The sequence below is a fragment of the Emydura macquarii genome, unplaced genomic scaffold, assembly GCF_026122565.2.
Source record: "Emydura macquarii macquarii isolate MOO-44397 ecotype Brisbane River unplaced genomic scaffold, CSIRO-AGI_Emac_v2 contig_3305, whole genome shotgun sequence".
Classification (NCBI taxonomy): Eukaryota; Metazoa; Chordata; order Testudines; family Chelidae; genus Emydura; species Emydura macquarii.
In genome coordinates, this window is record NW_027133442.1 from 3528442 (window position 1) to 3541098 (window position 12657).

General features: G+C 50.9%; 1 protein-coding gene across 2 annotated transcripts in view; it reads right to left on the reverse strand.

Moving 5' to 3' along the window:
* The window catches only part of LOC137143237 (phosphofurin acidic cluster sorting protein 2-like), a 130022-nt gene that overhangs the window by 80455 nt on the left and 36910 nt on the right, over positions 1-12657 (reverse strand). The gene's annotated exons all lie outside the window — the stretch shown is intronic.

Here is a 12657-nt window from a genome sequence, read left to right on the forward strand (position 1 = left end):
ATAAATATTATAATCTCTATTTTACAGAAAGGAAAACTGACGGCTTGTCTACACGGGACCTTACGGTATGCCAAGCCAGGACGTGAATCTATAGCGCACTAAACCGTAGCCTGCTTTGATGTACTGCTGTTTGAAATGGCACTATGGAACTTCCAGTGTGTTGTAGCAGTGGCCACGAGATGTTACCGTGTGGCAAGCTGGCACACAATAGGTTCACACTGGCTTGCCAAGTGCTAAGTGGTCATGCAGACAAATCCCGAAGCACCAACTGACAAGACTTGCCCAAGACCACAGCAAATTAGCAGCAGAGGTGGGATAAGAGCTTTGTCCTAGGTTTAACAACCAGGCCATACTTCCTTTCAGCACAGCAAGTATCCTATCACTCTTCAGTGCTGCAGACCACTACTTTATCAGACACTAGCTTGTCAGTGGTACATCTAAACTCCAGGGGAGGCAGAGGACTTGGGGGAGACAGATACAGAGCAGCTGCTTTGCATTGCAGTACTTCAGAAAGGTTTTTTTAATCCTGCCAATCCAAATGGCCAATCAAACGCTGAGTACACCACTAAGCCTGTCCTTGCCAGCCTGGAGGTCCTGTGTCCAAAAGCTCTGATGGAGGCCTGCTCTGCCTCTCCACATAATGCAGATATCTACCACAAATGAATTTATTCAGGAGCTGGGAAAGCAAAGTGCAGTCACCAGCAAGCAGGACCTGAATCCAAAAGTAGAGGGTCGTCCACAGGCCCCCGAACAACAGGACACAAGATCCGGCCGAAGGATCTGCTTTCTCATTCCGAGAGGCTGTAGGATGGCTTCCCAGCGCCAGCGTTCCCTTCTGGGGGCTGCTGGGAGTTCAGAGGGAAAGAAAAGAAGATGAACCAGTATTGGCTTCTCAGGTGGGAAACGTGGGACGGACAGGCTGTTGTAGACCACCCCATCCTCAGCAATGGATGCCCAACCGGGGATTTAGTGAAAACGCAACAGGTTGCCCTGCACCAGTACAAGGGCAGCCCCCAAGACCACCCCTCCCTTAGCAGACTGGGAACACAGTGACAAGCTGGGGGGGCAGGAAGCCACCCCACAGCTCTGAAGAGAGTCACCAACAGACAGAGGGAACAACCATCTCCTAGCATCTGCTCCAGTCCCAACAGGAAGCACTCTGGGACATGAGACAGCGTGCTAGTGATATGGGAGCTGCCAGCCAGAGGCCCTGCAAGGAGCTGGGCAGGAGCGCTGGTAAGCTCCCTGTTACTTTAGCACAAGCCTAGCTGAGCAGCAGCTGCTGTCAGGAAAGGTATTTCCTTGGCGAACACTAAGGACGACCTGGGAACTGTATGTTCCTCGGCAAGGGAATGAAGGCAGCATTTTGAGGCACGTTTTTGTTGTGAGATCAGATTGCTCCAGCCATCCAGCCGTCCCTCCCTCCCACCCACCCACCCACACGCACCCAGTGATCAGAGAGCTCAGTCAGCGCCCAAAGTGAGCAGGAAAACACTTGCTTATACTTCCCTCCCTTGGCCTGTGACTGCAGCGAGCGTTGGTTCAAACCCAGGGTGGAGCATGCGTGAACTCCTGTCTCCCAGCCCCCAGTCACATTTAACCCGGCTGCCCACGTCTGTCAGGATCTCCTGGCGCTAGATATGCACTGTGCCTGTTTTCAGATGAAGAGCCGAGGGACCGAAAGGTGAAGCAAGTTGTTCAAGGTCACAGCAAGCCGATGGATGCATTCCAGGAGTCCCGCTACCCATCCACAACTCAAGCCACTAGACAATGCTCCTCCACCAGGCACTGGTATTTCTATGCTAACCCTTACGATTTAAATTCAAAGCATAAATCCCTTTAACAGAGACAGACGGAAAATGGATTGTGTTGGGTTATTATTGCCTTCCCCAAATCTCCCTTTCCCTCTCCCTGACTCTCCTGACAAGCTGATGCATTTTCCCCGACCTACTTTTCCAGGAGAACAAAAGACTCAGCTGCTGCACCTGAATTCCAATGAGCTTCCCCACCCCGGCAATTCAGCTCGCCTGGCCCAGGAACCGGGCAGCCAGCCTCTCCATGGAGAAGGGGACTGAGTGAAAACCACCCAGGAGAGACGGAAGCATGCGTCCAGGACCACAAACCTCAACACAGCTAGACTCTTACCTCATGAGACCTGCCTGACCACCCCCGTGAACTGCATTCACACAGGGCTGAGGAACCAGTTCAGATGGCCACGTGTTGGGCTTTGGCAGACTTCCCCAGGGGAGGTTTAACCAGCTCAGAGCACTCCTGCTCTTGTGTACGCACACGGTGGGAGGGAGACGAGGCTCAGCTGTGTTCAGACGCCCATGCAACCCCTGCAGTTTGCACTGACTGTTGCCAACTCTCGCGATCTCTTTGCAGCGAGGAGATCTCAGCCGGGGCTGGGCCCTGCCTGGAAATGATGCAAGATGCTCCAGCCCGCTAGGTGATTTCAGTTCAGTTTCCCCTCCGACTGATTGGCTGCCTGCCCCATTTGCCCGCCTCCTTGGGTAGAGCAGCCAATCAGGGCTGCAGCAGGAAGCAGGTAGAGCCCTGTTCCTCAAAACAGCTCCTCTGCTAATCCCCCCCAAGCACACACCCCCGGCCTGGGAAGAGGGAGGGAGGACTCTGCTGCAGCCCCCCAGGCCTGGGAGAGGGGGGTGAAACACCCCAGGAGAAGCAGAGGGGAGGTTAGGTGGGGCAGAATCGATCTGAAGATCAGAGCAACAGGACGGATGTGAGGGTTGGGGGGCAGAATGAACTGCTGGGCAGGGGATGGGCAGATGTGGGGTGAGAACTCTTGCCGCTAGAACCAACATCCCCTGACCCAAACACATTTGGGAGAGTTGGCAACACTAAGTCACCCCCACAGTGGGGTGGCCAGGGCATCTCAACAATCAAGAAACCAACCTCCACACCACCACCTTGTTAAAAAGGTCTCGTGGTAGCTTGGGGCTGAGTCAGGGTTTTGAATGGTTGGGGCTGGCAGGATAGTGCATTCAAAGATGCCTCATGGCCTTGCCCATGGTCCCAAGGCAGCTGGGTGTTACTGCTAATGAGATCAGTGACATTATTAATGCTGCCATCTTCAGGGTTCAGAGCCTGCCCCCCCCATGGCCACCAGGGGAGCCTCCGCAGCCCCAGGCTGGCTGGCTGGCTGTGGACACAGGCCCAGCTGCACTAGAGCAGTGTTTCTCAACCTTTTAAGTAGCAAGTACCCCCTAACTTCTGAAAATTTTAATAAGTACCCCAGCACTCAATTTTCCACTCTGACAAATGCAATCTTTCCCCCTTTACCGCTGGACGACTGTATTTCTCGTTAAGCAGGAGAGTTCTGAGTTCTGCAGTGCTCTGTGGCAGATCACAAAACCCCCTGCTCTCTCCCCTTCCTCCTCCTCCCTTTCCTCCATATAGGAGCAAAGGTCAACATCAGCCTATCGCTATGGCCTAATGGCGGGATCAGGCGATGTTCTCTTCACACAGGCGGGAACTTGTGAGGTCTGAGCAGGCACTAGCGGCCCACCAGAGTGGATAGCAGCACTGCCCATGGCTTTACTGGTAAAATCTGGGGCTATCATAGTTGTCCATTTCACTGCTCAGCTAGAGCAGTGAAATTGACAGGTAAGCCTGCAGGTAGAGCCCGGCTCCAGGACTGGGCAAGATGCTGGGCTCTCCACCTGGCTTTATGGGCACTGGGCTTTGAGTCGGGGAGGGGAGCTGACACCTGGGAAAGTTGCAGGCAGCTGCTGCTTGGCTGCCAACCCAGGAGGTGGGCGCCTGCCACCTGCTCTGAGCTGGGGTGGAGGAGGCTTCAGCGCAGGCTGGGACCCAAGGATGTGGGCAAGCGGCAGGCAGCTGCTGCCCATCTTCAAGCCAGGGCACGGGTAGCAGCCACCCAGCTGTGAGCCCAGTTCGCAGGGCGCAGGAGACTGCTGCCGGGCTCCCACCTGGGAACTATGACTGGGCGTCCCAAGACTGGGGCGGCTGCCATCTACCTCCAAGGTAGGAGGTGGGACCGGGCGGGAAGCTAGCAGCTGCCGTCCACCTCCCGCAGAAGCCGGCAGCTGCTGCCCGCCTCCCTTCGCAGCAAAAAACCCAGTGTACCCCTTGCCTATATCTCGCATACCCCTAGGGATACGCGTACCACAGGTTGAGAAACTATGCACTAGAGGCACTGCCAAGGTTCAGCAGAATCAGAGGAGTAAGGTTTATTTTTTTAAAATTAAAGTCTGAATTTTCAGAAACTGAGAGACAGTGGAGCCAGGCAGGGGCCAGGAGCTGACGCACACAGACAGTCCCACTTGCGCTGCCTCGAGATTCCCACGGGACAGCCCGAGGGGCAGCCCCACGGACTAGCACAATCTCAGCCCTTTCAGTCTCTATGGCACAACATGGCTATTTTCACTGCAGTTTTTTACCCCATTGCCCACCCATCCCGCTGTCATCCCCTATTCCCCAATCATCCAGCCCCACTCGCCCACCACCCGCCTCTCCCCACCTGCTTCCCTATTCGCCACCACTCCCACTCACTCCTCCGCCATCCCCTCTCCTGTCATTCCCCCTCCCTGCCATCCCCTCTCCTGCTGCTACACTGTGCTGAAGACTCCTAGGGTACATCTCCAGCGGGCAGGGAGTCAGAGCCTGGGTCAACTGACTCAGGCTGCTAAGCTATATATAGCAGCAGCAGTGTTCAGGCTTGGGCTGGAGGCTGGGCTCCAGGACCCTCTCCCCTCACTGGGCTTCAGAACCTGGGCTCCAGTCTGAGCCCAAAGGGCTAAACCACTGGTTTTAACCCGGCAGTCCAAGCCAGTCGACCCAGGCTTGGACACATCCCAGCGCCCAGGGCTGAGATGGGGCTTGTGAGACCTAACTCCGAGGAGGAGAGGGTACAAAGGGGCTGTAAATGGCTTCTGGAAACAATTTTCTAGATCTTCCAAGCTGCTCAACCCTGTTGTGTGAAATTCTGGGAACTCCACAGACACGTATTGTCCATTATGCAGATACAGACCACGGGCAGTGGCAGCCATCGTGGAGGGGCTCCGCATTTCCATTCCTCCCGGTTTCCAGGTTCCTCTCAGAGCAGGATGCTGCTGGGGGCTGAAAGCCCGGCAGAAGCTTCGGGTACAGCCCAGCAGGCCACTGCGGCCCTGACATCCAAATCTGGGACCCAGCTGCCAGGTCAGCATTTGGTCGCGTGGTGTCCAAAATTCCTGTGCAGTGAGCACGCACAGTGCAGACCTGTGTGTCTGGAGCTTGCTGGGCAATTCATGGACCAATGTTTGCACTCAAACTGCTGATGAGCAGGCTTCAGTGTCCCAGCTTCTGGAACAATACATGTTTGCTGTTCCCAATTATCTCCACATCCCTGCCCCAGCGAGAACCGCCACCTGCTTCACAAGACAGCAGAGGCAGGCCCCAGCAGCCATATCCATGAAGAGAGAAAGTCAAGCTACAGGGTCCATCACCCTCCACTGCCAAAGGCATCGTTAAAGGTTCGAGACACTTGCAGAACACTGCTGGGGGGAGCTGAGATAACAGCCTGACAGCAGGGTGTCCTGCCAGGAGGTGGGAATTCAAAGCCCCACACTCAGATGCTGGGACACCAGGAAGTGGCAGTCAGGTCTCCACAAAAAGGCTATTGGCATTCCCACAATGATTCCCAACCCCCCCAGCCTTCTCTGTCCCTTACAGGGGTGCCACAAGGAATTCAGAGCCTGAGAACCTTATCCCAGCCTAACACGCATATGCATGTTTTATCTTAGGCCCAGTTCTTAAACATGAATCTACCATGTTCCCTATGCTAGGCAAGCTTCTCAATTTTCATTTTAGACCCAAATTTACTCCTCAAAAGCCTATTGTCTCCCTTCTATCAGATCTAGACACACACAGGACACAAACACCTAAGTGCATGCAGAGACACGTATGGGTTTGTACAGCACCGAGCACAACAGGACTCCACTACCAACTGGGGCCTCCAGGCACTACCGCCATGGTAATTAGTATTAATACACACCAGATACAACACATCACATGGAGGTCACCAAAACAGCACAGCTCCCGATCGCCACAGCCGCATTCTGCCCTGCTAGGCCATCTATGATGAGTCGACTTCTAACAAATTGCCCATAAAAATGTATCCTCCTTTCATCCAAATATGGCATTTTTCCCACCCTCCATGGCCCAAGGACAAGTAATATTCAGTCTTGGGACAGACTTAAAGTCCAATATCTCGTGGTCTTTCAGGGACAGAAATTGGCACTTTCTACCATTACAGAAAGGAGACGCCTAGCTTTCAACAAGACACACCAGCCCATGTTCCTACACTTGGAAGGTTCCAAGATATTGGGCTTCAAATTCATAAAATGCTGCCAAGAAAGGCAATTTTAGGTCATTGTTAGCAATCAAATCAGTGGAAGGGGGGGGAAAAAGGCTTATAAAATGAAGTCTGCACACTGGGCTTGGGTTCCTAGAAGACCCTAGGGTCCTTGGAAAGGGATACAAAATAGTAACGACATTCTCTAAAACTCTGCGGAACAAGCAGTAAAGACAGGAGAGATGACATAGTAGAAAGGTTTTATCAGCACCTGCTTGGGATGGCTTACATAGCTCGTGTGCAGTGACGCGCTCATGGGTAACATGGCTACTCTAGGCCCAGCGACTAGGGCTGGCCCCACTTGGGAATTGACTAAAATAGCCATTCCGGAATAACTCCCCATGTGGACACTCAGATTCTGCAGTAAGAGGGACTTTTGCCAATCTCACTTAATCCAGTGGATTAAACTGAATACACAGAATATACATATTTTACACAGACACACACCCATGAAGTGTGTGTAATAATTATTCCAGAATAGCCTATTTCAGTAACTTTTCAAGTAGTTTCTATGCATACACATGCACTTTATTACATGTATATGACAGATGGAAATAGTGGCCCGGCCTATTATTAAGGTTGCCCCACACTTCCTATTAAAACACCCCTTTCCCAGTTGCTTCTCACTCTGCCAAACTTCAGCAATTTGATTTGAAATGTTCCATGCCAGGTACCTACCTCAGGCTCAATTATTTTGGAAAGCTGCAGCCAAGCCAGTTCCGCCATTTTCAAGAATGAGGTTAGGAGAAAATGTATCATTTAACCCAGTACAAAATTCTGGCCCCCCCTTTTCTTTGAGACACTCTAGCCTCCCCATGCCGTAGGGCAGGCACTTGAAATGTGGCAGGAGGTCACCTGTGTGTCAGAAAAGCCTCATCCAGCCGCACAACTATCCCCCACACCTCAAATTTGGCCTGGGCCAGGAGCCCTTTAAAAACTGCAGTTTGTACATGCTCAGTAGGGACTTACTAGACCTTTGCAGCTTAATTATTCCCAGATAAGTCCATCTGCATTGAGCATGCTCCTGACCCAGGCTCCCGGGGCTCCCTCTGCAGCTACAGCTCTGGGCTGCTGCAGGCCGTGCTGCGTCCCGGTTTGGGCACCAGGACTGAGACCAGGGAGCTTCTCTCAGCTGCGCACTCAGCGCTCCCCCTGCTGGCACCGAGGCCGTGGGGAGAAGGAAGCTGCATGAATTGAATGCAGAAGGGACAGGGCTAGACCTGAGGGGTGGTTGGAGTAGCAGCCTGGAACTAGCTGGGCAAGGAAGATGGGGGTTGGGGGACAGAGGGGAGACAGACTGGACCAGGAGTTGGGGGGAGCCTGGAACTGGCTGGACAAAGAGTCAAGGGGAAGTGGGATTAGATGAAGAGCCCAGAGGAGGGAGACCGGGAGCCAGTGGGGATGGGAAACATGAGCATGGCAATGCCGGGAAGACAGATCAGATGAGGAGCCAGAAGAGCGGTGGGGGATGGAGGGTTGACTGTGTGACCCAAGAATCCCTTAAATGCCAACCAGCAAGGCGGTTCCAATATCCTAATTCCGGTATGTACATTCTGGTTCACAGAAAGTGCCACGAGGTCTCAAAAGGCAGGGTCACGCTGGCCATTATCACTGTGAATCACACATACAGCTACTATGGAAGGAGTTAGGTCTAGATACTGAGAACATGTTTTCACGTCTGAATCAAGGCAGGGCTGACAAACAGGTTTTCTGTCCGACAAGATGTTTATTCGTCTGTCTCCCTGCTGAGATGTATATTAAAGCATTGTAAGCCAACACAAAAAATATCCATTTCCATACCAAGTCAGAGATGTGAAATCAATAGGAGAGCAGCACCCAGGAAAAATAAGCCACAGGTGGTTATCCGGACTGAATATAGATAATGAACTTTGGGGATAGAGATAGAAAGTGAAGTAGGAGGTAAACGGGCAGTGTGTTCCCATTCATGAAACTGGGATCACAACCAGCCTTGGTTGAAATACCGCAAAGGACTCTGGGGAGGGTGATAAACTTCGTTAGACAGGAGGGCAGCCTGTTGAGGTGAGTTTCTAGAAAGTGCGTTATGATTGTTTTACATGTAGCCTTTTGTTTCCAATATCCTGACTCCCTATCACTTGAATCTTCGACAATAAACTTAGGCATATTTAGAGTGAACACAAGGATGAGTGCTGTGATACTAAGCAAAGAGCTGGTCCTGAGGTGAACCATACAAGCTGGGGAGCGTACTTGTTCCCCTGGAGACAGCAGACCTGGTATTTCTGAGTGTTCGGTGGAGAAGGAGCTGAACACTTATAAAAGGGGCTCGAGGACAGAGTGTACCTATCGTTAACCCCACAGAGCAATTTCTCAATACATCTATTCAGATCAACCCACAATTCGTGTCTCACAAAACGCCATCCCCCGCACTATAAAAAGACTAAGAAGTCATTTCATCCACAATTAACACCCCCCCATTTGTAGCACACAAGAGAGAACTTCCTTTACTGTAAAAAAGTGCTGTACAAATACATCCATAAATGTACTATTCCCCCTATTCCATCAGTCCCGGCAAGTCCGTAATAGGGGTGAGTGCACAAAGTATCCCTGATTTCCATTGTGTCTTGCTCCAGCTATGACAGGTGCACTTCCTGGCTGAATACATCGGTTCTGCAATCCATTACGGTCATAGGTTCACTCAGGGGCAAACGGATCGGCTCTGGATTCACAAAGATTGAGAAGAGCACGGCAAGCCAGAATGCCACGGACAGCACTAATGACACTGAAATCAAAATGGTTCTTTAAACATCTCCAAAGGGATTTCAATCTGTCAAACACGCATTCAACTGCCATTTTACACCCTACTGAGTGTAATTAAACCTTCTTTGGCAGGTCCTCTGGGATCAGAATATGGTTTCATAAGCCAAAATGAGATATGTGGGGTCCCCCAGAATATCAATGGGGAGAGTTATTCCATTTATGACCATGTTGTTTGCGAGGAATAGTGTCCCAGTCTATCCATGAAGGTAGACTCCCAACTGGCAGATAAACCTGGCATCATGAACTTTTCCAGTGCAGCCCATGTTGGCATCCATAAATCAGCCTCTGTGGTCCATAAGGGCCTGCATAACAATCCAGTAGTAACCTCTGCAATCTATGTCCTCATGTGCTCCTTACTAGGGAAAACTATGGGCACACGAGTCCATCAATGGCCTTTGTGCAGTTTGGAAACCCCTCTCCCGCAAAACCAGCCATTACTTCAGGGTTATTTTTTATGCCTATCACCGTGGATAAGCCATATACCTGATGGAAGAGTACTGAGATTCCCAATCCTCTGCCCACCAAAGCAGAAGTTATGAGCACGCATTCAGAAGCCCACAAGTCAACCCACTTCCACAGAGCAGCAACTTCCTCTAAGCGTACCTGGAAGGGGACAAACAGTAGAAGAAAAATACAATCACACCAGCTGATGACCTGGGGTGCTTTGCCTGCTCCTTAAATACTCACTATGCACTGTGGACCTCACAGGCCCTGCCTGCCTTGGCACTGCACTGGGCTCCCAGAAGCCACAGCCACTTTCCTCTCTGACATTGGAGAAATACCATCCACAGCTTCCAGGTTGCCAAGCACCAAGGAACATCATTTAACAGGGCAAATGCCCTTTAGGAATGGAAATGGACACAGCAGAGCTTCTGAGTAACCCTGCCCTAGCAAGCCAGGAAAGCAGAAAGAAGGAATCCTTGCCAGGGACATTTGTGCTTGTCAGCCATCTGTTGCCATGCTTTATCAGTAGCAGTTGCCGTATTCCAGCAGCACCCAGGAGGCGTCCAGCACTGTCCAAGCACATAAGAGGACAATCTCTTCCCTGAAGGGCCCATAGTCTAAAGAGAAGGGATATGCAAAGGAGAGGAGAGGGATACCATTATACTTTTTAAAACGGTATTTTACATAATAAATGTCAGCGATGCCAAAGTGCCCCTTTGTCGAGACATAATTAGGTGGCCAATTTCCTGCAGTCACCAAGTAGAAGTGGTTCTCAAGGAGGGAGCTGAAGGAGAGGGTAACGGCCGTATGAACTAAATCCAGACATGTTTCATAAAAAGGGGCAAGATGACTGGGGAAAAATGGCCTTACGATGAGATTTCATCTCATTCCAACATTTAAACAGGGTCAGGCCAGGTCAGTACTCGGAGCGGAGACTGCCTGGGAAAATCCAGTCATTCAGGAGGAGGTGCTCTTCCCTTGGTGTTTGTCCTGACCCTACTGCCCCGCTGTGGTGCTGGGGGCACCCTCTTTGGACAAGATGTGAACTGAGCATTGAAGAACCCACGACACTCTGCGCACACAAGCGAAGGTGCTAGCACCCACACCCTGGCCAAATTCCAAGTTGAGAATTACATTCTACTTTCCTGCTCCGCCCCGCTGGTTCCAGTAGATGTAATTTACATCACTTCCTGCCACCCAGTGCTTGCATTTCAGTGGCAGCTCCCGTTTGTAACTGTAAAATAGAAGGAGCTCCGCATGAGAGTTAGCTGGTTCCACGCAGGTGTCTCTAAGATGTAGGGGGGTTGGGGTAAACTGTCAGCCCACATACAGAGAGGATAGCCAATTCCTCCCCTTATACACAGGCCACAGTCACTATCCTGTGAGTGAAAGCCCCATTCCGACCCATCCTATGGGCTTTGCTAACCTTTCAACTGTTTCCTGCAGGGTTTGGCTAATTCTACTGGCCCTCGGCTTTTAATGACAGGACACATCTCTGGCAAAGCAGGGAGTTAGCTTAGTTCTCCCTGAGAGGAGAGTAATGCCTCAGCTGCACCAGACTTTCCTCTTCGGGGAACCCCAACCAAGTCTCCACTTTCCCTGCTGACCCTGAAATGGCAGCCAAAGAATCTCATTCTAGCATGACCTCCAGGCACCAGCGATCCTGGATCTCTTTCAGTTTACTGCTGGTGCCTTTAAAAAGACTAAATACTTTCTCCCATTTGCAATCCAACTTTCAGACCAGAGCACTGCCAGCTTTCCCGTCTCCAAGCATGGCAAAAGCAGAGAGCACCAGGGTGTCGGACATGATTCCCATCTCTGGGGCAACTGAAGGGGGCTCCACCCACAACGCAGTTAACTGGAGAGCTGAGCAGTCTTGCCACCCTGACAGGACCTGGCACGACGCTAGATCACTGTCCCTGCCAATTCAGCCGGCCACCCACAACCTTCCCCAGTACAAGCCATAACAGGAAGACAAAAAGAGAGCTATTGGCCAGAAAAGATCTCTGGGCAGCTAGATTCAAATCAGTGCAATCAACAGCTACCTCCCAACTGTTCCAAAACCATCAGCAGAATCTCAGCCTCATAGTGAGCCACACAAAATATCTCTAGCCAACAAACCCTTCCCTATCCACGAATTGCTCCACCTGGTCTGCATTGATGTGAGAGATGGAATTCTGTAAGGCATTTGACTTGGTGCTGCACAAGATTCTGATTTAAAACACCGGAACACTACAAAATTACCACAGCACACATTCAATGGATTTTAAAACCAGCTAACTGACAGGTCTCAAAATGTAACTTTAAATAGAGAATAATCCCCTGCACGGGGAACAGACATTTAATAATGGACTCTTCAGTCTAGTAGGTAAAGGTCCGACATGATCCAATGGCTGGAAGTTGAAGCTAGACTAATTCCGACTGGAAACAGGGCACACACTTGTAACAGTGAGGATGCTATTCAGCACGCCCCTAGAACCCTCTCTGATTAACCCGTGCCTCGCCAATAAGAACCTGGATGAAGAGCAGCGAGCTAAAGCTGAACCGAGGTAAGACTGAGGTCATGTTGGTAGGAAAAGGGAAGAGCTTCAAAGAATTATCCTTGGCTATCACACCTCCCAGGATCAAGGGCATCTGCCCTCAGACTGGTACAGTAAGTCAATCTGCAGCCTTCATGTCCTTTGGACCGCTGGAGAGCCAGACCGGATGGTAGCAAGAAGCACCCACATCTATCCGTGCTTTGAGAGAAGGTTGTGCGGCTGCCAACCTTGCATTTTAGTTTTTACTGCCATGAAGATCTGAAATTGATTTTTTTTTTTTTTAAACTGACCCGGTAAGCTTTTTATTGACATCACTAAAAATACCACTCACAATACAACACCGTCACAAAAGCGTGCACGCGCTCACGATATTTTGTACACAGAAATTTGGAATTACGCAATTGTTTTAGCTGCAGTTAATTGATCTATCGGGTTCTTTGAGCATGTGCAATAATAGAAAACAGGAAATTGATAAAGGCACGGTCAGTGTAGTTTTGGGAT